Consider the following 27,705-nt stretch of genomic DNA (forward strand, 5'->3'; position numbering starts at 1 on the left):
TGCCATCACATCATTGTTTATATTACTGTATACAATCTATCATGTAGCCTGTCTGGAGATATATGTGTGTGACCTACCTATAAACATCAACAGAGTCAAATTCAGTTGGCTGCAAATTCACACTGCTGCCAATTAATGCTGCCCACCTGTGCCCCAGCAACATGTTTAATTCTGTTGTGTGCAGGACATGAATATGCCAGTCTGCCTGAAATCAATATTTCAATGCGCGGGAGGGATGCAGGGTGCCAGGAGACACACACACCAAATTATCATAACCTTTCCTGGTGCTATGCATATAGAATGTGCCCTCTCTGGAAGCCTACTCACAGGGGTAATGTGTGCACTGTGAGGGATAGGACATGGCACATGTCCAGTCAAAGGCCTTCATCCTTGTAAATCTGCCCCTCCTAACATCTAGGATTGTCTACTGGTTGGCCAAGTGACTTGTGAGATGGATGAATGCCATTGCCTAAATGCAAAGAGAAGTGCAGATATTTTTGTCAATGATACAGCACATGCTTTGCATGGCCCAGAGTATCCTTGCACGCATTGACTTAGCTAACTCTAACATATAGGTCAATAAGAAATAGATAGTAGGTTTTATTGTCTGAACTGGCACAGTTTGCTTCTTTATAAACAAGCAATGGTAAAGTCAAAAGCTTGATCATCGGTGAAGGGGTAAGGTGGGTGAGCATGGCTATAAGAAGGGATAAGCAGGTGGAGGGGTTGGTTTGGGAAGAGGGCTTGTTGTGGGTCTTCTCAATTAAAAAAAACTGAAAGAAAAGGAATGACAGTGCCAAGGTGTGTGGACTACTTTTACTACTTTTTTTTAAGTATTCCACATCCGCAAAATACAGTGGGCTGCTTCCAGTGGTGATGGACAACCCAGTCAGCCAATGCCATGGCGCTGCACAGGTGCAGTAGCCAGTGGCTTGAAAAGACCATCCGAAAGCCCCTTTGAGTAAATGTATGCATGCGTATGTTGTGTCATGACATTATCTCTTGCCAGGCAACAATAAATATCTGATACAGATACTTGAAAAGGAGTGCATTAAGATAAATAATCATTAAACATTCTAAGGAAAGAGAAGTAAGCTCTGTGTAAAAAAAGACATGTGAGACATGTGCCTTTCTGTGGGGTGTGTGACAAGAGTGTGAAGTAGAAATGTAGTTGTAAAGTGGAGGGATATAGGGCCAGATGTAGGTAATTTTAATTTACTGATTCTAAAATACAGAATTTTACCGACTCTGTATTTTAGAATCGGTAAATGGGATGTAGATAAAAATTCGGTACAATTTACCGAATTGGTAAATACCGATTCGGGGAATCCCATTCATTCCTACGGGCGAGAGGCCCATAGGAATGAATGGGATTTACTGAATACCGATTCTATAAATACTGATACAGCCATTCGAAAAAAGAAACAACCCAGGGATTCAGCCAATCAGGTGGAAACACCTCCCTCCCAACCAGGAAGTGGCCACACCCATGCAGGTGCGAGCAATTAGAAGCTGCTGGAGAGGCCGTGAGAGCAGAGCAGAGCCCTTGAGCCACAGGAAAACTTTACTCCTGGGAAACGGAAAAAATGGCAAACAAAGACACTGAGAGGGAAGGTGCAGAGAGGAAGAGGAAGATCAAATTCATAACCAATGAGCTGCAGGTCCTCGTGGAGGAGTTTGTAAAGGAACATCAGAAATCGTTTGGGAAGCAGTCCCTGACGGTGGCAGAATCTGCCAAAAGGAAGATTTGGCTGGCAATACAGTCAAAGGTAAATGCCATCGGTGTGACTCCATGGGAGATTGATGACCTGAAGAAGAGGTGGTAGGACCTCAGGAGCTTAACAAAGCGAAAGATGGCTGAACTCCACAAACAGGCGAATCTGACTGGAGGAGGGAGGAACAGGGCACCTGCCCTGACTGAGCTGGAGGAGCTGGTGGAGTGCACCATTGTACCAGACAGCGTCTGTGGACTGGGAGATGCAGACAGCTCAGCCCGAGCTGCCAACAGAAAAGGTAAGGAGCACGCACAGCAATCACCCCCACCCCATCCCCTTCCCTTTCCCCTTCCCCTATGTGGTAGTGTTAACCCCACTTCAGTAGAGGTAGCAATATACACCAGCAATGCACCCAGGTCTCCCTCTCCCAACACCTGCCTTGGTAATAGAGTGTTCCCACCTCCAACCACATTTTACATGTGGTTGGATGTGGGAACGCCCACTTTGCATGTCATTAGCGATGTTTATCGCCGACATGCAAAGTGGGCTTGCGCCAGGCTTTAAAATGTCCTTGTGGATAGGGCTCTAGTAGTATCGCCGCTTTCGCAGCACAAATCGCCAAAAAAGCAGCGATAATTCCCCTTGCTAATATGTTCCTCTGTTTCTTGCTGTATTCTACTACCCAGCATCACTTAGGAATCCTACTTTGCTTGCTTGCTTCACAGAAAACATCACCTTTTCTACGCCACCGAAGAACGTGCCCCGTTTGTACAGGGATGATGTGCCAGAAGTAATCTTTCATTGCGGCAGCCTGTTAGTAGTGGCAGAGTCCCTGAGGATTCATAGAGGCTTAGTAATTTAGGGCTGCAATAATGTAGCTTTAATTCGCTGGGGAATCCAGAGTAACTTTGGAGACCGACTTATATCTTGTACAGAAGACAATCTGGATATTGCACTATTTATCCGTGTTAATTTCACTATACAAATCTATTGTAAGGAAATATGAACTACAAAATATGTTTGTATTTTTTAATCAAATATTTCCCCCAACCTATCACACATCGTATGCAACAAGGCACACCTGATCTGCAAACAAAGGCCCAGGAAGGGCATTTGTCTTTGTTACCTTTTCATCATAACTGCCTGACTTTTGAACCAACCTATCCATGCTCACTCACCACTTTACTGTTTGTCTTCTTATTTGATGGTGAAAAGACCAAGGGGCATATTATCAAGGGGGTTTATCTCCGCTTTTTTGGCTTTAAAAGCCAAGAAAGCGGAGATAAAATTATCTTCCTATTATCTAGCTGTCGCTAACACCAGTTAGCGACAGCTAGTAGGAGATAGCGACCATCTTGGGACCCACTTTGCATGTCAGTGATATTTATCACTAATGACATGCAAAGTGGGCGTGCCAAGATGTTAGCGACTGAAAACAGTCGCTAACATCGCTATCTCCTATTACCAACTTTTGGAGATATTCGCGCTAAGCACGAATATTTCCAAAAGCAAAAACACCTGCCTTGAGCAGTTCTTAGCCATGTTATCCAATGGGAGGTGGATAACATGGCTAAGAGCATTAGCTCGGTAATGCATGAATATCGCTGACTTTTCAGCGATATTCATGCATTGCGGTGATTTTTATCGCATTTGCGATAAACCTTGGTAATACCAAGGTTTATTTGCGGTAAAAATCGCCGCAGCTAAGCGGTAAATTGTTGTCTCTAACCAAGCAATAGCGATAATTATCGCTATTGCTTGGTAATATGCCCCCAACTTCTTCTCTATAGAGTACTGAGGACATTCTTAACAGTAGCAGAGGAAAGTCAGTTGTCTTGTTCGGTAGCAACATGCATTCCTGCCCCTCTCTCCTTCGCCCTATGTAAATAGCATGGCTTCTGTTTCTTGCTGTGTCCCTGCAGTCATGTGAGTGCTGTTGTCCTCCAATCTCTTTGTTAATACACGGGGCCTTCCTTTAGTAACCTGAAAGTTCATTTGTCTATTAAATAATCTCCTTTATTAGAATTAGATTTCTCATTCAACTCTTCTTTGTGTGTTACATGTGTGCCTTTTGTCCTTCTTTATATTAGCCCTGCTTCCTTTCCTGGTATTCTGAGTTATTTTTCTACATTCTCCCTTCTCCCCCATCACTTTGTTCCTTCTTGCACCTCTCCATCCTCACATTTCCCCCATCCTTTAACTTCCTTTTGTATGGACCTTCCATGATTTCTTCTTTACATTCTTCTTTTAACCCCTTGCTTACTCCATGTCCTTTGATGTGAGAAAATGAAAGTGCAAATGTGCATTTAAATGTTAGGGTCAGGCCCTCTCTATGGCATGGCATGCTCCAAATAGTTTTTGCCTTGAGTAAACATTAAAGGGCATCAGTTGTGCCAATATGTTGAATGCGTTGATGATTCTTTGATACCCTGAGATTTGTGGGTCAGTAGAAACCTTCTGTGGGACCTCTAGTAATGGCCTGCAGGACCGCGCCCTGCTCCCAGCAGGGACTTGTGTGTAATCTGAGGGACCGCCATCCATACCCTGTGGTACTGCAACCTGCACCAGGTAAGAACAGATTACAGCTTTTCAAAACTGTGAGGGGCATGTGGAGGTCTCAGTTGTCTGACGTTCTTGTGTTTTTCTAATAATTTACAGCGTGTGTCTTTCGCAGGTGCAGATAACGAAAACTGTAAATAGTGGTCTAAGCATGCGCAATGAGCTATCTCTGAGAACACGGTCGTATGACGTTACAACGCATACTTTTACAACGCATACCTTTACAACGCATTTTTTACAACGCAACATCCATTACAACGCATTCCATTACAGCCCATGCCATTACAATGAATTTTTAAAAACTCCCTTTACAACACATTCCATTACAACGCATACTACCTTCACAACGCATACCATTAAAACGCATAACATTACATTGCATGTATGGTAAGTATTGCATAGTTTAGGGGTAAAAATTACTTTTCTAACTCCAGGGGGTGCAACAGTAGGGTAAGTGTTGGATAGTGTAGGGGTAAAAATTACTATTCTATCTCCAGGGGGTGCAACAGTAGGGTAAGTGTTGGATGGTAATGGTATGCGTTGTAATGGTATGTATTGTAATGACTGCATTGTAATGACATGCGTTGTAGTGGTATGCGTTGTAGTGTCATGCGTTGTAATGGTTGCGTTGTAATGGCATGCGATGTAATGAATGTTGCATTGTAAAAGTTTCATTGTAATGGTAGTGCATTGTAAAAGTTGCGTTGTAAAGGTTGTTTCCCCGTGAACACTGATAGATTTGGTTCGTAGTTCAGTTACACGCCAGACCTGTTTTCTGGCAATGTTTTCAGCTGCTACTAACTTTGCTAATTCTTGTTGCTCAATTGCTCTTAGCAGGATGAGTCCTTTACAAACCATACCTCCAGTGTGGAAAGTAAAGCTACAATTCCCAGCATACCAGGGGCTAAAAAACCAGGTGGCCCCCGTGAATGGCATTTGTGGTTAATTGGTCCACTCAGAAATTCACTCTATTCATTTTTTACAAATATAAATGTCAAGAAAAAGACAGGACAGACCACTAACTACAGACAAAAACAAGAGAAAACATTGATCTGGCCACACAGTAAATATGGTGAAATAATGAAGTTGTTTCTCAAATTCAGACAAAGCAGGGCATGGTTTTCAATGCATTTATTTATTCTAACTGCAAGACTCCAGAGTGCAAGTAAAAAGTCTTCCATCATCAGGCTGTGCCGCTCCCTGTTTTTCTCTGCTACGTTCTGTGCGGTTTTACCTGCAAAACAAGATGCAAAGATACATGGGGGTTTTTCACCACATTTAGTGCTTCCTCCTTGATGAGGAAGTGTTCAGTTCTCTCACATTCCAAGTTCCAATACATAGAAGATAGCATTTCTGTTTGTTATTACGTAACTCATGAAAACTCATCATCTCAAGCAGGTATTGGCCACCAGAGCCCACCAAGGAGAAAACCAAGAAAGGGCTGGGATGTGTTACCTCTCCCCCACACCATAAGAAAACAAGTTACTTACCTGTAACTTGTCAGCATCCATAGTGCCCAGTCACCAAAGGGCGCCAGTATACCAGGTAAGGCTTTTCGTGCTTTGGAACACCGACTCCCATGCTGGCAGTCGGAAAAACCGCCCGCTGCGCATACTCAAATTCCGCAGCTCTCATCCTTAATCCATTTGTCTGGCACAAACTCTGGGGGCTCCACTGTGTAGCACTACCGTGCTCCTTTTCCCAACACATTGCGGTCAAAGTGGAGCCATAAGTCGACTGGTGGTACGCGAACAGCGACAACCGACGGCGCTGAATGCAAATCCACAACCCAATCCAACTTCCAAAAGAAGAGGCACGCACTCAGGTCTGCAGGTATGGGGCCAATTTAATGTTGTTTCAGGTCACCCCGACCCCGCAGTAAAGAGAGACGCGTTTCGCCTGCACAGCAGGCTTTATCAATCTGAATGGCTCCAAACATTCAAAGGTATATATAGCCCTCCCCTTTCTTCTACAAATATGGGTAGACAAAAAGGAAAGACTATGTACACAATTTCGCTAATAAAACACAACGAAAATTAACCCAGCCTCAATATTCTATCTATGAGCACAAAGTTGATTTGAAAAAATTGTCAGCATAATGCTCTTTACCATCAACATGCTCTGCTATATGATTAAAACAGGGTTCCAAAACTCCTGCGATGCGTTCACACAGATTCTAACATCTACCCAAGGTGGAGGTATGCGAACATTTGATATGGAGCCACTCTTCTCTATGCATACTGCCCTGTTTATGTATGGAAAAAAAAACGAACTTATACAGTAAATAAAATCGAGCTGCACTTCTAATAAGCAATAATGAACATATAACGCTGTGCCTTAAATGAAAAATCACGAGACACGACCACCCTGTTATGAACAACTAGTCCGGTTAACCATGGAGCCTAGCTAAATTAACCCTTTGTGTGCTTGTGACGGAACCGTTCTGTCACGAGCCTCGGGTGGGCTGTGCTGGTAACAGAACGGTTCCGTCATGGCCCGCTCGCCGCGCCTGTGCAGCGCGAATTCCGCTCCTGCGCTTACGTTCTAAAGAGCGGGCGGGGCCGTGACGGAACCGTTCCGTCACAAGCACAGCCCACCCGAGGGCCGTGACGGAGCGGTTCCGTCATTAGTACGGGAGCGTCACGTGGCCCCGCCTCACCCTTAGCGCTGCGGCGGAATAGCCGCCGCAGATAAGGGGTTAAATTGCAGCCTGCAAATGTAAACAATAACAAACACATTAATGGCATAATGTTCAGGGAAGTCCTATATTCATGGTGCTTCCACGCTGCTACCCCAAGGCCCATAATCCCCTTTGTTGGCCTTGAGATAACGAAATCCATAAATGTCTGCCATAAGTAAAAGTTCGAATTTTCAAATGCTCCTACGGTTAATATATTGAAAACCGCTGTTTTAAAATGAGTCATTAGTCAATTAGGCAGTGTGAATAATGTCACATAAACAAACATGCATCTGCAGCTAGAAATATGATTCCATGCTGGGCAGATCAACGAGGTCGGAGGAGACCGATGAACTTTTAATTAGACATTAGACATGCAAGGACAGACCTCACCGTATCTGCGTCAGCATCCACAGTGCCCAGTCACCAAAGGGCGCCAGTATACCAGGTAAGGCTTTTTGTGCTTTGGAACACAGACTTGCGTGCTGGCAGTTGGAAAACTGCCCCGCTGCGCAAACTCAAATTCCGCAGCTGTCATCCTTAATCCATTTGTCTGGCACAAACACTTGGGGCTCCACTGTGTAGCACTACCGTGCTCCTTTTCCCAACACATTGCAGTCAAAGTGGAGCCACAAGTCGACTGGTGGTACGCGAACAGCGACAACCGCTGGCGCTGAATGCAAATCCACACCCAATCCAATTTACAAAAGAAGAGGCACGTACTCAGGTCTGCAGGTATGGGGACAATTTAATGTTGTTTCAGGTCACCCCGACCCCGCAGTAAATAGAGACGCGTTTCGCCTGCACAGCAGCTTTATCAATCTGAACGGCTCCAAATATATATAGATACTGCTATTATCAGATTACATATGTTGCCTAATTCGAGATCTTGGGGGACAAATAAATGTGCTATGACTTACTGCTCGCTATTCTGATTCAGGCATGTGAATCTATGAAAGCTCCAATACTGGAGTAAGAAAACAAGTTACTTACCTGCAACTGTAGTTCTCCAGTATTGGAAGCTTTCATGGATTCACATGCACCCACCCTCCTCCCTTGAGAGGCTCACCTCGGATTTAGCACAAAAGGTGTTTATGGCATAAGTGCACGAAAATCTGAGGGGCAAAAGATTCTCTCTGGAGTGTTCTAGAGGATGAGGGGCTCTGATTGGCTCAGGGACAAGTTTGGTCTCTTTTACATAACGAAGGTTATGGGTTGCAAAAGGAAAATGGGCCTAGGCCTCTTTTCAGTTTGCTATACTACTAAGCATTGCTTTTTTATGTACCGGAGACTCCCATCTTGACGACGGGGAATGATTCAGGCATGTGAATCTATGACAGCTTCCAATACTGGAGTAAACTGTGCTCTGATTATTTACCTGAATCTTCTTGGCTTCATTTGTAGATTCTATTCCAGTAACAACCCGAGATTGCTGTGACGTTTCAGGTTGCTTCTAAATAAAACAAATGAAAGAAATAATATCTAATTAGGCACTTTTTTTACAAAATCAATGCTGGAAATTGAGTTTCTGGTTTAGGTTGGTAAAACCCGATTCAAGCAGGAACCACAATCTCTGTCAGGGGGGACTACAAACAAACATAAAATTATCCTATGCTTAACCCTCTGGTAGCTTGGCACAAATGCAGTCAGGCTTCACTGAGAGACAATACGTAAAGTATTCATGCTGCACTTCATACAGTAACAAAGTGAAACAAAAAAAAGAGGAAAAATTCTGCACCATTTTAGAATAAATAGAGTAAAATGTAATAAATAATTTGACCCCAAAACAACAAAAGTCTAATCATTAGAACCGTAAATATGCAGTTTTAAGGATTTCATGCAAATAAACCACCTAAAAGCACAAAGCGCCACTCTTGGTTATCAGGCCACGTGAGACCGGTGAAAGTCACAAGTTTAGGCAGACCATAATGGAGTGTGAGCTGGATACAGGGAGCAGGTTTTTGGGCGAATTTTGCGAATCTCGCGTTCGCGAATTTTGCGGATTTGCGAACTCGCAATCCGCAAAATCCGCGAATTCCCGCAAATTTTTATTTTTTTTGTGTTCGCGCGTGTTTCTGCCAGTTCGCGAGGGTTTTTACAATTTCGCAATTTGCGAACTTACCTGTCGGGTCGCAAGTTTTGCGAACTTGTTGTTTCTACGTGTCCAGCCTGTTTGGGACACTCTTCTTCATCACTGCCACTCTCTGTCACCACTGCCACTCTCTGACTACTCATGCCACCCTCTGGCCCACCCATGCCACCTTCTGTTTCATCACCACACCCTCTGGTTGTCCAGTGTACATTATTTTCGGCAAAGCAAAGCACACCTTCCCTGCCTCAAGTGACCTGAATTAATTTGGGGCTGATTAATGTGTCACAGAATATTTTTTTAGCTGGCACCTGCTTCCTTAGTGCTTCCTGATTAGTGATCTTTTGCACTTGCTAAGTGCTTTCATTGTTGCAAAATTAGTTACAACACCTGCCCTGCCCCAACTGACAATAATGAATTAGGGGCTGATTAATGGATTTTAACTTCCAGCCTGGCTCCTGCTTGTCTCCCTTAGCTGTAATTCAGGACCTTTGTGGCATATGTGTAACTATTCTGAGGTTCAGAGCAGGGTCACATAATAGTTGCAACTGGCAACTGAACTCTGGAGGGGCCCCTCAGGAAGCACTACAGGAAATGGCTACTAATGATGAGCCTGAACTTTTGAACCTGGTAAGTAGTTTCAGTTTTGCTAAGATCGTATTTCTGCAATTTAGCACTTACTCGCGGGGTGCGAAGTTGTACTGGCAAGCCGCGAACTCACGCGAACAGTGCGAGCAAGCCATAAAATCCGCTGCTCGCGGATTTGCGGATTTTGCGGTAGATTCGCGGATCTCGCGGATTGCAAATTTACCGAAAATCCGCAAAATCCGCGAGCGAAACGGATTTTCCGCCCATGCTTAGGTTTGTTCCACTGAAAGAGTTACCTTCAATGCCCAGCACAAAGAATTTGGTTTGCGGTAGAAAGGGCAATAAAGAGCGGGGAGAACATCTCTGATGATGTCGATGTAGCATGAAGAACCAGTTAGGCGTCATGGATGGTTGTGCTTGAGCTTCACATTGGTGGTAACCGCAAGCTGTTGATGCTGCAGAGCGAAGTGTAGATCTCTGCAACCAAGCATCGCTGGTGGACGTTGTGGAAGCGAAGAGTTGGGTTCACAGGAACTGGTGACATAGGATGGAAGATCTTTGTGTGAATCGGCTGTTCACAAAGAACCCAAAACGTCAGGCTCAACTGAGGCCACACCAAGGTTCCAGGATCTGAGGGGCATTATTTGGCAGTCAGGAACTCACTCCAACACAGGCCAGCAGAGCTCATGAAGGCCCAGTGTCAAGTCAAGGCAGCATTTCAGCTAGGAAATTACAAAGGGGCCTTGAGAGCTGCCTATGGAGGTCAGCTGGCTGACCCATGGAGTCTCATCAGCCTGGGATGAAGGGTACAGTTCCAATCTTACTTCTTAGCAAACAGCCACAGAGTAGCAGAGTAGAAGGGCAACAAAGTGGCAGTCCTTCTGGCAGCCAAGCAGCTCAGCAGCCCTTCTTCTTTAGCATTCACGGGTCCAATGTTTATAACTTGTTCTCAATTCGGAGTAGGAGAAGTTTTTAGAGGTCAGGTTTCCCCTGGCTCCAAGCTGGAAGCATGGACAATGCAGTGGTGACAAGTCATTTGTGTGAAGGCAGGACACAGCCTACTCAGTTGGAAGTGGGACTGTGCCCAGTTTGCACCCCTCATCCTGCCAGTTGATGGCCCATACAGGCCCACCTAATCTCTCCACTGTGTGGCTCTCTGGGAGAAATGAATAAAGTCAAACTGTCAACTACACCCAATCATGTGACTAAGGAACAAGCTATTAGCACCAGACAGTTAGGGCAGGAAAATGCCAACTTACTAAAAGTTACGTTTTCGAAATTGTTACTTGAACTCTACCTCAACATCCACCTTTTTCATCAAAGAGGATTTTTTATTACAATTTCTACGACACAAAACATGATATTCTCATCTGCTTCCAATTGAAAGTTCTCATTCATTAAGTGTAATAAGTTAACCCAATGTTATCCTCCGAGAGAGGTAGGCCTCACAGAAGGAAAAAAAGGCTGAGGGCCGAGACAGTTCAGGCGTTGCCTAAGGTATATCAAGCCAAATGCATCCCAGTGGCAATGTATGGGTGTGATGTGTGGGGTTACAAGGAAATAAGTGTTATTCAAATGATAGAAAATAATTTCCTGAGAAGATTGTTAACTATCTCACAGGGAGTCCCCGCATACCTCTTGCATGGAAAGACAGGTTTGAGCTATATTTCTGACCTTGTAGCTCTGTCTTCTCTATTGCGATGAATCAGGATAAAGGTAAAACTTGAGTTGGAATTCAATCAGGCAGTGACTGTGGACAGCCGTACCTTGGAGGGTGTTGCCCGTGTTCCTTTGTTTAACCATATTAAGAATATAGTATGCACTTTGGGATGCCCATAACTATCTGGAACCCCAAAATCTATTGTTAAAGAGGATTGAATGCGGATAAAAAAGCACTTTCTCAAACATAAGATGGATAGATAAGTGCTTGAAAGTGTGAAACCCTTGGTGCAGGATCATAAGCTAAGAACATGAGCAAAACAATAGAGCCTTATCTAGTGATGGTTTCTAATCCACAACACCAATTTCTACTGTTAAGGTTCAGGTTTAACCTAACATTTAAATTTTTGTCAGTGTCACATGGTCACTTTAGAGTAGAAGAGATGGGTCCATCCTCATGTGACAATTTTCCTAAACCGGATTGTTTACATTTTGTTATTTTCTGTGGCCATTTTAAGACAACAGCATATTGTTCCCTTGGTAAAAGGTAAAGATTTTGTCATAATGAAGTCAGCATAATTTATTTGCAAATGCTTTCAATCTTATTGGTATGTTATGGAGTCATTAGTTTTTGGGCGGGTGCATTGAGAATTTGGAAGAAGGTTGAAGGCTAATTTAGATTTTATGTATTTATGAATAAAAGGCCTGTGTCATAGATGAAATGGCAGTTATTTTTTATACTGCTATTTGTTTTTATGTTTACTGTAATGAATTCTGTATGGAAGGACCTTTTATTTTTTATGATGAATCATAGGTATTTTATAATGTGCAATAGTTTCATACTGTGTTTTTTATGTTGCTTTTATGCTTTAGCCAAATGAAGTATTTGTTCAATGAATTTAGGACTTCTTCATTACCGGGACATGTAAAACTTAAAAGTACATGTCCACATTTTTAAGTACATTGTAAAATGCCCCATGGGCTGTTTAGGACCTAACCTAGGGGTGATTTATATGTAATAAGAAGGGAGGTTTGGGTCTGGCAAGGTTTACCTTCTAGTTCGATATAACAGTTTAAAACTGCAAATATAGGCTGCATTGACAGGCCTGAAACATGTTTAGTGGGCTACTTAAGTGGGTGGCACAAATTATGCTGCTGGCCCAGTAGTGCAACAAAATAATATAATGGACGGAATGCTATACATTGTCAAACATTGACCCCCAGTACAGAGATATGGCTTCAAAAAAACAGGTTACTTAGCTTCAGTAATGCAGTATCTGGTAGAGACACAGTCTAGCCTCAGATTTCTCAACTTTTGAACTCTCCCCAGGCATAAGACTTGATCCGGAATATTTAAGTTGTACCTCTGTGTGCCTGGAGACAGCGCCCTACAACTTTGTGATGATGTAATTTCCGGTTGTAGATTCAGTGGAGACATATAAGTCCCTTCAGCGCGCGACCATTAGTTTCTTCTGTGAAACCTTCCACGCCACAATGCAGATTCACAATAGAAACTGGTTGTGGAAACAATGTGCTAAAAAAGATCAATGTATCCCTGAAACAATAACTAAAAAACTGAAATGAATGGTATGGTAATACCAAGTCAAGATTCACAAGGTAAGACCAAATGGTAAGTTAAATCACACAACTACGTAAAACAGTGATCACTGGTGTATAAACCTAGTGCTGAAAAAGGGTATAACCCTTACACTCAGATAAGGTCTATAAACAAAGATCAATTGGTTAGATGAAGAACAAAACTACTTGAAACACTGACTACTGGTGTATAAACAGGGTTGTAAAAGGAATTACCTCTCACACTATGGATTGTTTGCGGAATGGGGACGATGGGTAGGGCGTTAAGGATTCAGTGACTAGACTATGTCTCTACCAGACAATGCAATACCGAAGGTAAGTAACTTGTTAATCTGAAAGAGACATCTAGCCACAGATTCCTTAGCTTTTGAATGAAATACAATAGCTATACCCATCCTGAGGAGGGTCTGTGAACTAACCCTACAAAAGTTCTCAATGAGAAGCACACGGTCAAAATTAACAATAGGCCAAATAAAATGTAGGAATGAGATGAAAAGGGAAACAGCCGTTAAATATAAGGTTTTACCATGTTGTACCTTTACCACACAGTTTTCACCAGGCATGTTTTTAGAAATCATATGCTTTTACAATATACGCCTTTACCACTCACTGTTTCCATGTATATATATATATATATATATATATATATATATACTCTGCATGGTAAAGGCATGCAGAGTATTTCCCAGCATTGTTCCCTCATACAACCAATGAAAAAGAGCATGAGCTCCTTATAGAAACTGTGGCAAAAAACACAGATCAAAAAAAATAAAGAAAATCCTACATGCACCGAAAAAAACATGCCCCAAGGGAAGCTGAATAATACTGTGTCAGAAGACAACAGTCAACAGTAGGACAGTAGTACCTGACACACACCTAAAGAATGAAACAAGCCTATAGACTAGAAGGGATAAAGGCACTAATGAATATCCTGTAAACTACAGTTCCCACATCAGTAAGGCAGCACTCAAGTTTGAGATGTTTGGTTTTAGTTTTCTTGATGAAGTGGGAGGGGGGTTGGGGGGTAGCGGGAGGAGGGTAGGAAGTGGATCCGAGATTGGAGGGGGGAGGAAACTTAGGGGATATGGTCTTTCGGCTGTTAGACTTTACGGGATTATCACTTGGACATTTGTAGATTGTCTTTACGCTATTTTGAGGGAGGGAGGCCCCACGGTGTGAATGTTTTGGCGTGGGATGGTGACTATGAGGTGACTGTATTTCTGATGTTTTCCTTTTATGCCGTCTCTTATGCCTTTAAAACAATAAAAAATTGTCTTTAAAAAAAAAAGAAATCAGTAAGGAAGCATTCAAAAAAACCTGTCCCAAGAAATCCAGAAAAAATTATCATTTAGAACTCATCCACAATAGAGCTTAGATGGAAAAACACATTCAGTGAAAAGTTTGAAAACCAAACCAAGTCGAAAAAACTAATGCAAATCAAAGTCTGTCCTTGAAGAAAATGTCATGAGATAAAATGACCGCTACAAGGGTTCCCACTGCATAGAACCCAGTAGAAGGCAAGATAGTAACTATACAGCTACACATCTGCCATAAATAATGATAAAAAAATGTCCAAATCTTATACTATATATATAAGCTACACTGAAGAGAGAAGCAAAGTGCAACTCATATTAAGATTGGAAAAATAAAATACATACCCTGCCTTAATGTATATAGGAAAGCTATATCTAGATATGTACACCACAGATACATTACACCTTTGTATACGTCATATACCTGTACAGATAGGATGACCTCAAAACCTAGTCCATAATACCTACACAACAGAAAAACGAAATAAAACAGAAGAAAGGAAGATCACACCTTCCATACTACACCCTGGGTGACTTAGCATTAGGATAAGGCTGACTCTCAAAAAGTATCCTGAAAGGCTGTTACTGCCATCAGCCTAAAAGAAAACCCAGGAAAATAAACCCCCCTCCAACAGCAAACACTTAGGACCCCACTTGAGCCCAAAGGTCAAAACGAACACAACAAACCCATGGAAACCTTAAAAAGTGTTATACAGGTGGAATATTTGACCACAAGATAAAACAGACAGACCGAAATCTCACCATAAATCAGCAAGGGCTCACTATATATAAATATAGAACCTTAAGAACACAAGAAAGAACAACCAATATGCTTAATGCTGAACCCTAAAAGGGCTAAGTAACAAGAAAAAGCAATTGCAGATTAAAGGAAGAAAATGTCCCCAAGGAGACAGAGGACATCCAGCCTCCCAACAGGAAAAGTGTAATTACAGCAGCATATCAAAGTATATGGAAAGGAAAACACTGTGGGTCAGATGTAGGAAGCCTATTACCGGTTGGTAATGGCCGAAATTAACGAATTTCGGCCGTTACCAACCGGAAATAGGCTTTTCTGATGTAGGGGCCTAAATTAAGGATTCGGTAATTTACCGAATCAGTATTTTAAGGAATCTGTAAATTAGCGAATTCTTAAATACAGATTCGGTAAATTACAGAATTCCTAATGTAGGGAGCACTTAAATGAGTGCTTATACCATGTTAGGATTCGTTATTTATCACCAACTACAAGTTGGTGGTAAATAACGAAAACCCCCAAAAGAGCATTTTCATGCAAATTACTTACTTAGGGCATGTATGTGTGCAACATGTGCACCCATACACAACTGAGGGGTGCAACAGGGTGTCAAAGTGACACCTTGCCACCCTTCAATGTTATCCCCCATTTACGGAATCGATATTTACCGAATCTGTAATTAACCATTCATTCCTATGGGCCTCGATGCCCATAGGAATGAAAGGGAATTACTGAATCGGTATTTACCGATTCCGTAAATACCGAATCAGTAAATACCGATTCTTAATTACCGAATCTTACCGATTCGGTAATTTTTACCGAAAAATTCTTTACATCCCATTTACCTATTCTTAAAAACCAAATCAGTAAAATTCGGTATTTAAGAATAGGTAAATTGAGATTACCTACATCTGGCCCTGTGTGTTCCTAGGGAAGAAAAGAACAATTGAAGTAAACATACTTCTTAAGAAAAGAAGAAATCCCCCCAGAAAATGCTAGACATGGCTGCATAAGCTAACTCACTAGGGTTAAAATATTATGACACTGCATTCCAGATAGCATTACACGCTGAGTTCACTGAACAACCATGTTTTAGAACTGAAAGGTGGAAACCATAAAACCTCCATAAACCTAGGTAATCGTTCGTAATACAAACATTCAGAGGAATAGCAGAATAGAGACCCTGAACTTTCCATATGTAGCCTCTCCAAGAAAGAGAAATACATATCAAGGGACAAAACTCCATGCCCAGTCAAGGAACACAAAACGTGGTAATGTTGGCATAACCCCTCAAAGGGTAACATAACCGTTGCTAAAACTACTTCATGCAAAAGCAACCCTTGCACCCCATGAATTGAAAGCAAAGTGCATTACCCCAAAACCAACTAAAAGGTCTGCAATCCAATGAAATAACGTTCAACCAAGAATGTATTAGAGGAAACCTTGGCCAAATCAGAACCTCTATTGCACTGAAGTGGAAACTCAGAGTAAGTGTAAAGACTATGCTTTCAAAGGAGCAGATGACATAGGTACGCTTCCTAAGCAGAAGAAACATCACAATCAAATGATCTTCTGAGCATGAAGTCCATCATCAGAGGAAAGAATGGGGAAGGGTAAAACCTATGCATTCAGCATCCTTGTACCACATAGCCTATCAAAGACAGCATTGAAACATTAATATCTGCTAACTGCAGGAACACCACATTGTGTGTCATCAACAGGCAGAACATATACCACCATGGCACTTGCATAACATGGCCAGCTGTGTAATAAACAAAAGGTTAATATACCCCATGCAACCCTAGAATACATAGGGAAAACATCAACTATATATTTAGAAAAAGAGAAATTTTGACTCTGCCTCACTTCTTCTATCACAGAAACACCGTGAAGCCGATTAGACCTGGGCACCATAAAGATGGGTGCCATCAAAGGGCATATCGACTAAAGCAGCTTTAACAGCCTCAGAAATCCGGAAGTACTTAACCAGGCATGATGACGTTATGCCACAGACGATGCTTTAGCCCCACCCACTGAATCAGTGGTATTCATGCCACATCTAATAATCCGCTTAGCTGCCTCTTGGCTATCCTGAATCAACTGTACTATATTAGAATGGAGGCCATCTGAGAGCTATGGCAAAGTAGCCTGAAAGGATTCATACAAAGCATGAGAAAAACGCCCAGGAAAACTAGTTGTTTTAATGGACCTCAAAGCTGAACTAGTTGAGGCAAAAATATGTGTTCCACATGAATCTTGCCTCTTGGAGTCTCTATTTCATAGAATGTTAGGTAGCGAATCCAACCTGTGGGGCTGAAGCCACCTAAACTGCCAAACTGTGAGAGGTAGGATGCTTGAGGAGACAAGCTGGATCTCCAGGAGGAGACAAGTGCCCGCGAGATACAGCATGATCCATGGAGACCCTCTGTCAGGCTTAGCCCAAGTGCCCAGCAATAGATTGTACAAGGTCTCACTATATAGGAGAACAAGCTCCACCCCTGTCTGACCTTGATAAAGAACATCAATCAGGGGATCAGTAGACTTCTCCACCATAAGAAGAGATAACTTCAAAACCATACCCCTCTCCTTAACCCGTTTGTTCCGTCGGATTGGCCGTCGGACGCACAGGCAAACAGAGGGGGAGAGGGCATATAAATGGAGAGAGAGCATGGAGGCAATGAACTAGAGATGGACAAGGGAATGAAGAGAAGAATATGTAGGAAAACAAGAAAAAATCATAGTAATGCCAGAGTGAGCCAGGAATTGATCTGCACATATGAAATATGAGCTGTACAGACAGCCAGCGCCTGGCTTTATACAGACCTGCTAACAAAGCACTCTAAAAAGGAGGAGGTGGGGAAATTGGCTTTGGGGGAGGGAGAGAGGGCTGAGAGGAGAAGCATAGCAAGCAGCAATAAAGGGAAGCAGCTGTAGGAAGAGGGAATAGGAAAAAAGGAAAGTGTATTTGCTTGCTTTGAGTTAATCGTGTAGTGGATGATATGCGTATAATGTAAGTTGTTCCTCTGATTTTGTATTGGTTTTTGTTGGGTCGCCTGTGCAATCCTTCCACATGGAACAGAGCCACCTCATCATAGGCTGTTCTCTGTGCCTGCTCACATTCGAGAGCTGACATATCGCTTAGACCTTGAGGTGCTCCTTAATGGCCCGGGCCTGGAGCTTAATTAAAGAGTCTGTGGTCTGGGATGCAGTGACCACAGCCAGTCTGCAAGGGTCCATCAGCTAATGCCTGCCACAGCATGCATAGTATGTTACTGCAAAGTGAAGAAGCACATCGTGGTGGTCATCTTTAGATTTAAAAAAATATTTACAGGGCAGTTGGAGCAGCAGCGACATGCATTGTTTTAGCAACACAGCGTCCGCTGAGCTTCATGGAATATAAAGCGTAGAGGCTATGAAGCAGTCACCGTTGTAATAAAAGGCGCGCCGCCACACATGCACCCACCAAAGTGCCCCTCGTAAATAACAAGTGCATTAATAAGCTGTATTTAAAGTCCGCCCGAAAAAACACTATTGCTCAATGTTTTTTTTTTGTGCATTTATATAGCACAAACTCCACTCGAAGGTAGCAGTGCTTTAAATGAGAACCAGTTGCATTTACGATGGACACAGTCAATTCAATAATCAATACTTACATCCACCCCAAACAGAAACGTCAAGCTGGCAATGAACTGATAACATCCTTGAAAAAAATAATGAACGAAGAGGACTCTGATTTATTCATCCTGGCAAGGGACTTTAACATGTTCCTCATTAGTTCAGATTCAGAGGACAACCTTTACCAAGAACTCAGTGCTGCATGGGGAATCCCAAGACAGGGCCCCACAAAAATCAATAAATCCACAAATTGCTCAAAAAACCTGCTTCGCCAACTAGAATATCTCAACCTAAGAGCCTTGAATGGGCGCTACACCGGAGACGATCTACCTGTCGCGACCTTTCATTCCGATAAGCAATCCTCACATCTGGAATACACATTCACATCGCTAAATATGCTTGGCAGGGTAACGGCCTTCAAAATAGGGATGAGCGACCTTAGTGACCACCTGCCCCAAGAAGTCACAATAAAGTTCGATTCACTTCTGGGGACTGAACCACACACAGGCATCGATATTGAAGTGACCACAAATCTAAGGTGGCTAAGGTGCAATCCCTCTAACACCGACTCCATAAGCATCGCAGCGAAAACTCTTTTTACTCAGACGGCAAGCTCCACAAGTTGACAGAAGTATGGCAAAACTTTATTCTAAACAATAGTGCGAAATTGCTAAAAGGCCAGCCAAACAGGCCACGCCAAGGACAGGAATCATCAATCAAATTACAACTCACCCCAGAAATGAAAATCCAAATACGGTTAATACATCAAACACTGAGACAGATACGAAAGGACACAGCAAACCAGGACTTGCAAACGACCCTGCGGAGATCGAAAATAAATTTAAAACGGTTGAAATGGGAAAAACAAAAACAAAAAAATGACGAGCTATGGGCTAAACTCCTTTTTGAAGTAAAACGGAAAAACAGCTCAAGGTTCTGGCAAATGATTAAAAGAATAAAGAATCCAGGCCAACTTGGCCTAAACTCGAACATAACGGAGGAAGTATGGACAAAATACCTACTTAAGCACTTCAACACTGAGAACAGCCGGGAAGAAGCGATGACAAGAAAACCCTGCGAAGAAGCTCAGAGGGAAACAACAGACAATCAATGCATAATTCCTATGACCCAAGGTATACACACGAATGGAGTCACGCTATCTCTTCGAACGGACAAACCGACGCCCGACACTAGCTCCTCTTGCCAAATCAGGGCTGGACATTTGGCCGCCATGCCAGCTGACGTCAAAAGGCAAATAGCCAGGGGAATACCAGCAGGAGGCCCCGGGCCAAACGGCATTCCACCTATGCTGTACAAATCGGTCGCAAAATTCTGGAGCACAGCATTAACACCGATATTTAATAACATAAAGGACACTTTGACTCTACCTGATTCCTGGCGCGGCTCAATAATCAGTCCAATTGTCAAACAAGGCAACAAGAAACACCCAAATAATTATCGGCTTATTGCCCTCATTGATGTGGAGGCTAAGTATTTTGCAGGAACCATACTGGAAGATCTGACGCAATGGGCATCTGAAAATTCAATAATTCCACTCAATCAAACAGGGTTCTGTAGAGGTCTAGGGACCACAACCAACATCATGGCACTGACCTTGCTAATGGAAGCAGCAAAAGAAATGTAAAAAAACGTTTTTCTCTCCTTTATTGATTATACTGCTGCATTCGACCACGTGGATCGCAATAAACTCTGGTAGAAATTGGACAACTGGGGAATACCCAAACATCTCTTAGACGCTTTGATTTTACTCAACTCAAACACCTGGATTGAAGTTAAACTAGGAGCGGGCACACACCTCTCTAAACCCATTCCAACAACAAAAGGGTTAAAACAAGGTTGTGTCCTAGCACCAATTGTATTCAACCTCTTTCTTGCCGACCTGCCAGGGCAACTCAATAAAAGCTTCTGTCACGCTCTGAAACTAGGGAAAATCCCATTGTCAAACCTGCTGTACGCGGACGACTTGGTACCGATAAGCCGGACACCAATAGGCCTCCAGCACCTTCTAAATGTAGCCTACTCCTTTTCAGAAAGCAATGCCCTACAAATAAACTTCACCAAATCCAAGGTCATGGCAGTGAATTACAAAAAGAGAGGGAAAATCAAGTGGCATATAAACGGAGAAGGGTTGGACTTAGTGACCACCTACAAATATTTGGGAGTAATTCTGGATTCCAAAACCTCGTTCAAACCTCAATTGGATTTGTTATGAGGGAAGGGAACCATGACTTATCTGGCAATAAAATCTCTCAAGGCCAAGCTCCCTGACCTAATGCTCAACCCCCTTCTCCAGGTTTTGCGTGCAAAGCTACAACCAACTCTCACATATGGGAGTGAATATCTTCAAGGGAAGGACGCTGCAGTATTGGACAAAGTAATACCTAACTCATATAGGGCTATTTTCAACCAGCCAAGATACGTCTCGCCTGCACAAATTCGGTTCGAATTTGGTATTCTGAAACAAACACTAGGAAGGCGTAGTGCGTATGTTATCAGCTGGCACAAAATTTGCAGCGCTAAGTCTGGCTATCTAAACTCCAACGTATGGGAAGAGCTACTCGGACATCGTAAATCCTCAGCTAGAGACTATCTATCTAAATCAGCACGCATCATCTCCTCCATCGAGGATAAGGACTCACTTGCAAAAAGATGGCACAGCTGGATCACGCTCGGTGATTATGGAAGAATGCAACCGCAAGCATATTTTAACATTGGAATGAACTTAACAATGAAAGAAACGTTTTTAGGACTACGCCTGGGTGCAATTCCGATAATCCCACATTTGCCACCGTGGGTAAGACAAAACTTTTCACAACAGTGCCGTTTTTGTAAAGCTGACAAAGAAGACATCGTCCATGTGATGTGTATTTGTCCAAAACTGAAAGACTTGAGACACAACCTATTACGACCCTCCTTTAAATCACATGGCGTCCAGACATGCAGGCAGGCTGTCAAATTGTGTTTAACCCTGTTAACACAAGATTAAATTGTCGAGTCATAAAATTTTTTGAACTAGTTGAAAAAAGACAAAAGAGTTCCTCAAGGTTGTTAAGCGTTTATGGGCAACTAAGACACTGATATTAACCAAATTTGTAATACTGAGGAACCGCGTACTATGAACTTTTAACAATTTTTATCCATGTTTTTATTGTTTTGTAAAGATTTTAATTAATCTTGTACAAATAAAACTACCTACTTACTTACTCAGTCAGTTGTAGGTACGGAAACATTAAGTGATTTCCCAGAAATACAGCATGTTTGAGCCTCCCGCCAGACTCGAACCCGGTTCCTTAGCTTGAAAGTTGGCCGCCCTATCCAGTACGTCACACAAGGCCAAAACAGCTGTCAACAAAGCTGAGCCCACCATGCATGGACTGCAGGAGTGGCAGGCAGGCATGGCTAATTCTCGCCCAGGGGTTTGCTGTACTGTGCGTAGCACTCGGCCTCCAGCTTGCAGGGCATGTATGCTTCTTGCCCGAAGTTCTGGCACCGATGCTGGTGTTTGAGTAAGCATGCAGCTTGTACAGCTTCTGTGAGAACTCTGAGTGTCAGATGGCTGTTTAGTGGCACCCAGGATGCCGTAGCCAGCAGAGCGAGTATGGTGAGTCGAGTTAGCAGGGCACACCATGGCCAGCAGGTGCGAAGCTGTTGGGGCTATGAGGCAGTGGCGGCAGTCCGGCAGTAGCACAGAGAGTGGCGAAGCATCAGTCCTGGGTAAAGAGCAGTGGAGCAAGGCATCGGGTGAGGACAGGAAGCTGGCAGATGTGGAAATGCGAGCAGCAAAGACAACAAGTAGTCCCTAAATAAAAAGATAATAGCCAGCAGTGTAACAAAACTGTAGTTGGTCAGTGTTGCTTCCTGCAAAAATGGAAGAGGTGTATCTGATCGCCAGTCAACAATAAGCCAGATAAAAAGAGTCATGCCACACTTAACTAATGACAAGACAATGACAATGACTCAATCTCCCTACATTGACCCAAGTCATCCTCGACCCCTGCCTAAAACCTTAAACTTTCTCAGCTCAATAGCACAGCAACTGAACAGAATGGAGCAGAAAATTAACTCCCTTGCTGCTGATTTCCTTTACCTACAACAAGACCTTCTTAACAGACCTAAGCCACCGAGCTCCCTCCCCCCGAGCTGTTCTGCTCCTACTGCACTCAATACATCTCACATGGCCCCACAGAGCACCCCTTGACCCTCCAGCCCATCATCGAGCCAGGCCCTCAGTCCCAACAGAGATAGCCAACCCTTTTTGGTACTGAACCTCAGGAGCTCTACGACTCTCACCTCACTTTGTACCAGACGTCAGCCCCTCTCCACAACCCAGTTATTATCGGCACTAACAGAATCGCGAATACTGTCCATTCGCCTAGACCCCCTGCTCAGTACACCTCTATCCACCTAACTCCCCCATCATCGAGTCTACCCATCCTCTCTCTTGCAAGCTCCTAAACTGCAGATCAGCAGTACAATACGCTACTGACATTGCTGAAGCTCTTCTCTCTGAAGAAATTGACATTGCCTTCCTCACAGAATCCTGGCTCAATGCTCACTCCACCCCCATTCTTGACATTCTCACCCCTCCAGGGTACAACATCATCAGACAAGTCAGCCAGATCAAAACTGTGGGGGGGGGGGGGGGGGGGGACTAGCCATCATTCATTGAGATGGAATACAGATTACCAAACTCAAACCTGCAGAATACTATCGTTTGAATACCTAGGCATCAAACTCACTACCAAGGGCACCCCACCCATCAAATTCCACACCATCTACCATCCTCCTGGAGAGCGTACCCTTTTCCCTGAAGAACTGCCCTCCTTCCTTCTCACTATTAATGTATCTACAATTAGGTGCATACCTTTTACTAGTAATTCTAGTCTGTGTGCTTTAAGAAAAGTATTATGCCTACTCACCGCATTTAACATACCATAATATAGTGTATTGGTTTGTGTTCCCACATTATAGGTGACTGTATAAGAAATTCCATAATAGCTATAGGAACCTACACAAGTTGTGTAAGTACCTTCTATGTATGTATTTTTGTCTTTTTGTCCTGACGAAAGCTCTACCGACCCGGCTGGGCTCATAGAGCTGAAACATGTTGACGCATCCATATATATATAGATATATGGTAATCTAGTTGCCCGATTACATATATATCGAATTTTTTAACAACAGTGCCAACCTTTTCATTAAAAATTCTTTTTTGGTGACACACTGTTTTTAAATTTTTCCCTTTCCTATTATTTCTGGACACTTCTACCTGGACCAGAGGTAGCCTCGGGTGAGGCAGGCATACCGCGCGTTATTTGACTACCCTATGAATATGCCATGACGCCAGACGGGGCGGATAAAAGATACACCACATCGACTAAATCAGGCTGTCTATGAGGGTTTTCAAAGACTAACCAAAGGTTTAGTAGACACCAGTGTCCATTCCCTTTTGATTAATTCAGTACCCAAGTGAGCTTCCAGGCTATCTGGAGAGATATTCCTCCAGTTACGGCCGAGAGTTTTGGCCTGGACACAAGGTCTTTCTTGAAAAGATAGACAGAAAGAAAAAGGGATAAAAAAATGGTCGGACCAGATCACCGGGTAAGGATCACTAGTAGTTAAGTCTGACAGATTGGAACATATCAGATCAAGAGTGTGTCCAGCCTTATGAGTGGGGCTGTGGATCCATTGTTTTAGACCACCATCAGAGAGAGTAGAAAAGAAATTAGCGCTTGTCGGATCCAAAGTGTCCTCCACGTGGAGATTAAAGTCTCCAAGCAGAGTGAAATTAGTATAGCGCGAGCTAGCCTGGAGGACATAATCTAGAAAGTCCGGCAAGAAGGAAATCTTGGATTTAGGTGGTCGGTAAACTAATAAGCCTGAATGGGTAATGTTAGCCGAAAAGTGAATACAAAAAAGGAGTGCCTCAATGGAGTCTATTTAAGTGTAAGGAAAAGAGGAAATCGTCCAATTTGATCTATAGATTATAGCGATGCCACCGCCATGGGAGCTGCTAAGTCGGTTCGCACAGTGAATGTTATATCCTACGGGAATGGCTAGGGATAAGACAGGGTTGGATTCCTCCCCTAGCCATGTTTCCGTTAAGAAGAGGATATCCCAATTGTTGTCTGATAGGGATAACGCTATATCAAGTAGTCCAATCCCTAGTTCTCTCTAAAATCGACTACGGGAATGCCATCCTTACAAAGACTCCAAAAGCTCACCTAGCCCCTCTAAGGGCAATGCTGAACAAGTGAACTCGACTCGTATCTGGAGTTAAAAGATTTGAACACATCACTCCAGGTCTCAACTGCCTCAATTGGCTTCCCATGGAAGGGAGATGTATCTAGAAACTAGAAGCGCTCGCAGTAGAATGCTGATGCACTTCTCCTGAACTCTTAACGGAAGCGCACATATTCTTTGAGTCCCTCTTAATTAGTTAGTTAGTTGTTAGGATATCGCCTAGTTCGCCGTGTCCTTACCGTGTACAGTAAGAATTCGACGAACCATTTCCAGGTCCGTATTCAGTCTTCAGCGCCGCTTCATCGAAATGGTGTTTCTGCGAGGCTTATGCGCAGTTCGTCCTCAGAACGAACATGTCCCCAGAGACCTGCGCAATCTTCTATTTAGTGAGAGACTAGAGTACAGTGCCTACAGAAACCTGCGCAGTCTTCTAATCAGCGAGTGAGCAGTGTAAAAGTGTTCACACAAGCGCTGTTCTTTTCCTGTGAGAACACCGCTCGCTTCGAGGAGCAGCGACTTCCGCCTGTGAAAGGACATGACGTTCTTCAAATCCAGATAATGAAAAGGAACTGTACAGACTTAAGTACTAATTTAAAATCAAAAGTTAATATGTTGTACTGCTGATGAATAAGAATTTGATACTTACCATTGAACTCCTGCTCCGAGTTGAAATCTAAAAGAGAGAACATTAGAGAAGTAAATCAAAAAGAAATATAGGTATGTAGAATCAAGTGATAGAAAATAGATAATAGCGAAAGAGAGAAGGTGAGAAAATAAGTATATGTTCTTTCTTTAAAAATCCTTTGAGGTTCTTCAGGCAAGAAGGAACAAGTTAAACTTGTAATTGCAAGAAGAATGTGAAGACCATATAAGAGATGCAATTGTCTAATGTTATTTAGGTATGTGAATGAGGAATAGAAAAATATAAATTAGGATTAAAGAAAGACATACAAGTAAGCACTGTTGTTTTTTGTTAGTTTCCAGGTCTACACCCAGGAGCACAGTATAGTGCGGAGGCGAGACAGGAAAATGGAAGCTGATAACCGCAGACAGTATCTTAGTCTTCTTTATTATTTTATCCACTCCCCTTTCACCTCCGGAGAAGATTCTACTGATTTCTATAGAACTACATCAGGAGATCCTCTGGGCGGAGCATTGGGAAAGATCTCTGTTCCTGCGCAAGTATTAAGGCAGACTTGACAGACAGAAGTTAACATTTGTGCTTCATTATCATGTACCATATGAAAACGTTTCATCTTTAGCAGGTATTGGCCACCAAAACCTACCAATGAGCATGCACTAGAAAGAGCTGAGATCTGTTGTTTTCTGTGTTACCCAATGAACCGTGCTCTAATAATTTACCTGTTTCGTCTTGTCTTCAAGTGTATGCCCTGATCCAGAAACAACCTGAGATTGCTGTGATTTTCCAGGTTTCAGCTATATAAAACAAATGAAAGAAGAAATATCTAATAAGCACGTTTTGACGAAATCATTGCTGGAAATAGTTTTTCTGGTTCAGGTGGGTGAAACCCTACTCAATCTGGAACCACAATCTCTGTCAGAGTGGACAATAAACAAACCCCAAATTAACCTGTGCTTAACCCTTTGGCAGGTTGGCACAAACGCAGTCAGGCTAAACAAGAAAAATCCCACACCAATTTAGAATAAGTAGAGTACAATTTATTAAAACAATAAAAAACTAATCAGTAGTACCAGAAATATGCAGTTTTAAAGATTTCATGTCTTGCCTAAATATGTATGCCTTGTTCTAAGAACCTTCTAAGGTTCTTGTGATGTTTCAATATGGTGATAAATAAAACAAAAGAAAGAAATAATATCTATTTTTCCACTTAATAACAACAACATCAACCTCTGCTTTTTCCCCAAAATTCCGGTGTTCAGTCTTCTCTGGCAATGGCAGGTGGGGAGGAAAGGTTGAGAACCAGGACAGAGGAGAGCAGGGATTACTTAAGAGTCATGGGGTCGAGGTCTGGGGGACACACAGAGAATCCAGGTCATCAACTATTAAAATAGTAGTTCATTGCACTTCCAGATGCAGAGTATAACAGAAATCTCCTCCATGATTAGATGGCCACTTTCAGCTTCTTCTGGTTTTCACATCTTGGTGGCACTTGGTACTCAATAAAGGTAGGGATCGGAACTCACTGAGGCTTTCTATACACATAACTGATCCCTCAGGATAGGGGTGCCTTATGTGCAAATGATGTTATGTCGTCACGTCATGTCAAATAACTCCAATTGCAAAAAGAACAATTGATGGACAGAATGTTGACCAATGTCAAACATTCACCCCAGTACAGAGTTCTGGGCCTAAATCCATTGTTTTCTTGCTCCCGATGCCATTCCAGTTTAAACCCAGCCACAGGCAAATATGTCTCGACCCTGATGCAAAGAGAACAATTTCTATCAGCATAATTTCACTCCCAACCACAGAGTTCCATGCAACACAATTCCAATCCACACACATCCAATCCACACCACAAAATACCACTCATGCCACAAAATTCAACAACACAGCACATAATTAAAGTCTACACCATATCAATAGACAACACAAAATACCCTTCCAGATAATTAAACTCTGTGACACACAATCCCACTTCACATAGTTCCAGTACACTCAAAACCACCTAATTATTATCCACATAATTACTCTGCACACCATGACACATAATTCCACTACACACATTAACTTCAGACAACACAATTCCATGCCACACAATTCCGCAACTAACAATTCCAATCCAATCCTCAGCATTCCCTCCATATCACATACATCCACTAAACTCCATAACACATGGGTAAAAGATATTGGGTCTGATTTAGATCTTGGCGAACAGGTTAATCCATCACAA

The 27,705-nt window shown here is 42.7% G+C and overlaps 1 long non-coding RNA gene across 2 annotated transcripts; it reads right to left on the reverse strand.

Moving 5' to 3' along the window:
* Positions 1 to 5,404: 5,404 nt before the first annotated feature.
* On the reverse strand, positions 5,405 to 25,507 carry LOC147684199 (uncharacterized). Of its 2 annotated transcripts, XR_015301081.1 has the most exons (3): positions 25,476 to 25,507; positions 8,330 to 8,404; positions 5,405 to 5,508 (listed from the first exon to the last, which is right to left on the reverse strand). It is a non-coding gene; the product is annotated as an uncharacterized LOC147684199 (long non-coding RNA). The 2 variants fall into 2 exon arrangements; XR_015301080.1 differs by lacking the exon at positions 8,330 to 8,404.
* Positions 25,508 to 27,705: the final 2,198 nt, after the last annotated feature.

This window comes from Lissotriton vulgaris, chromosome 11 (assembly GCF_964263255.1).
Source record: "Lissotriton vulgaris chromosome 11, aLisVul1.2, whole genome shotgun sequence".
Taxonomy (NCBI): domain Eukaryota; kingdom Metazoa; phylum Chordata; class Amphibia; order Caudata; family Salamandridae; genus Lissotriton; species Lissotriton vulgaris.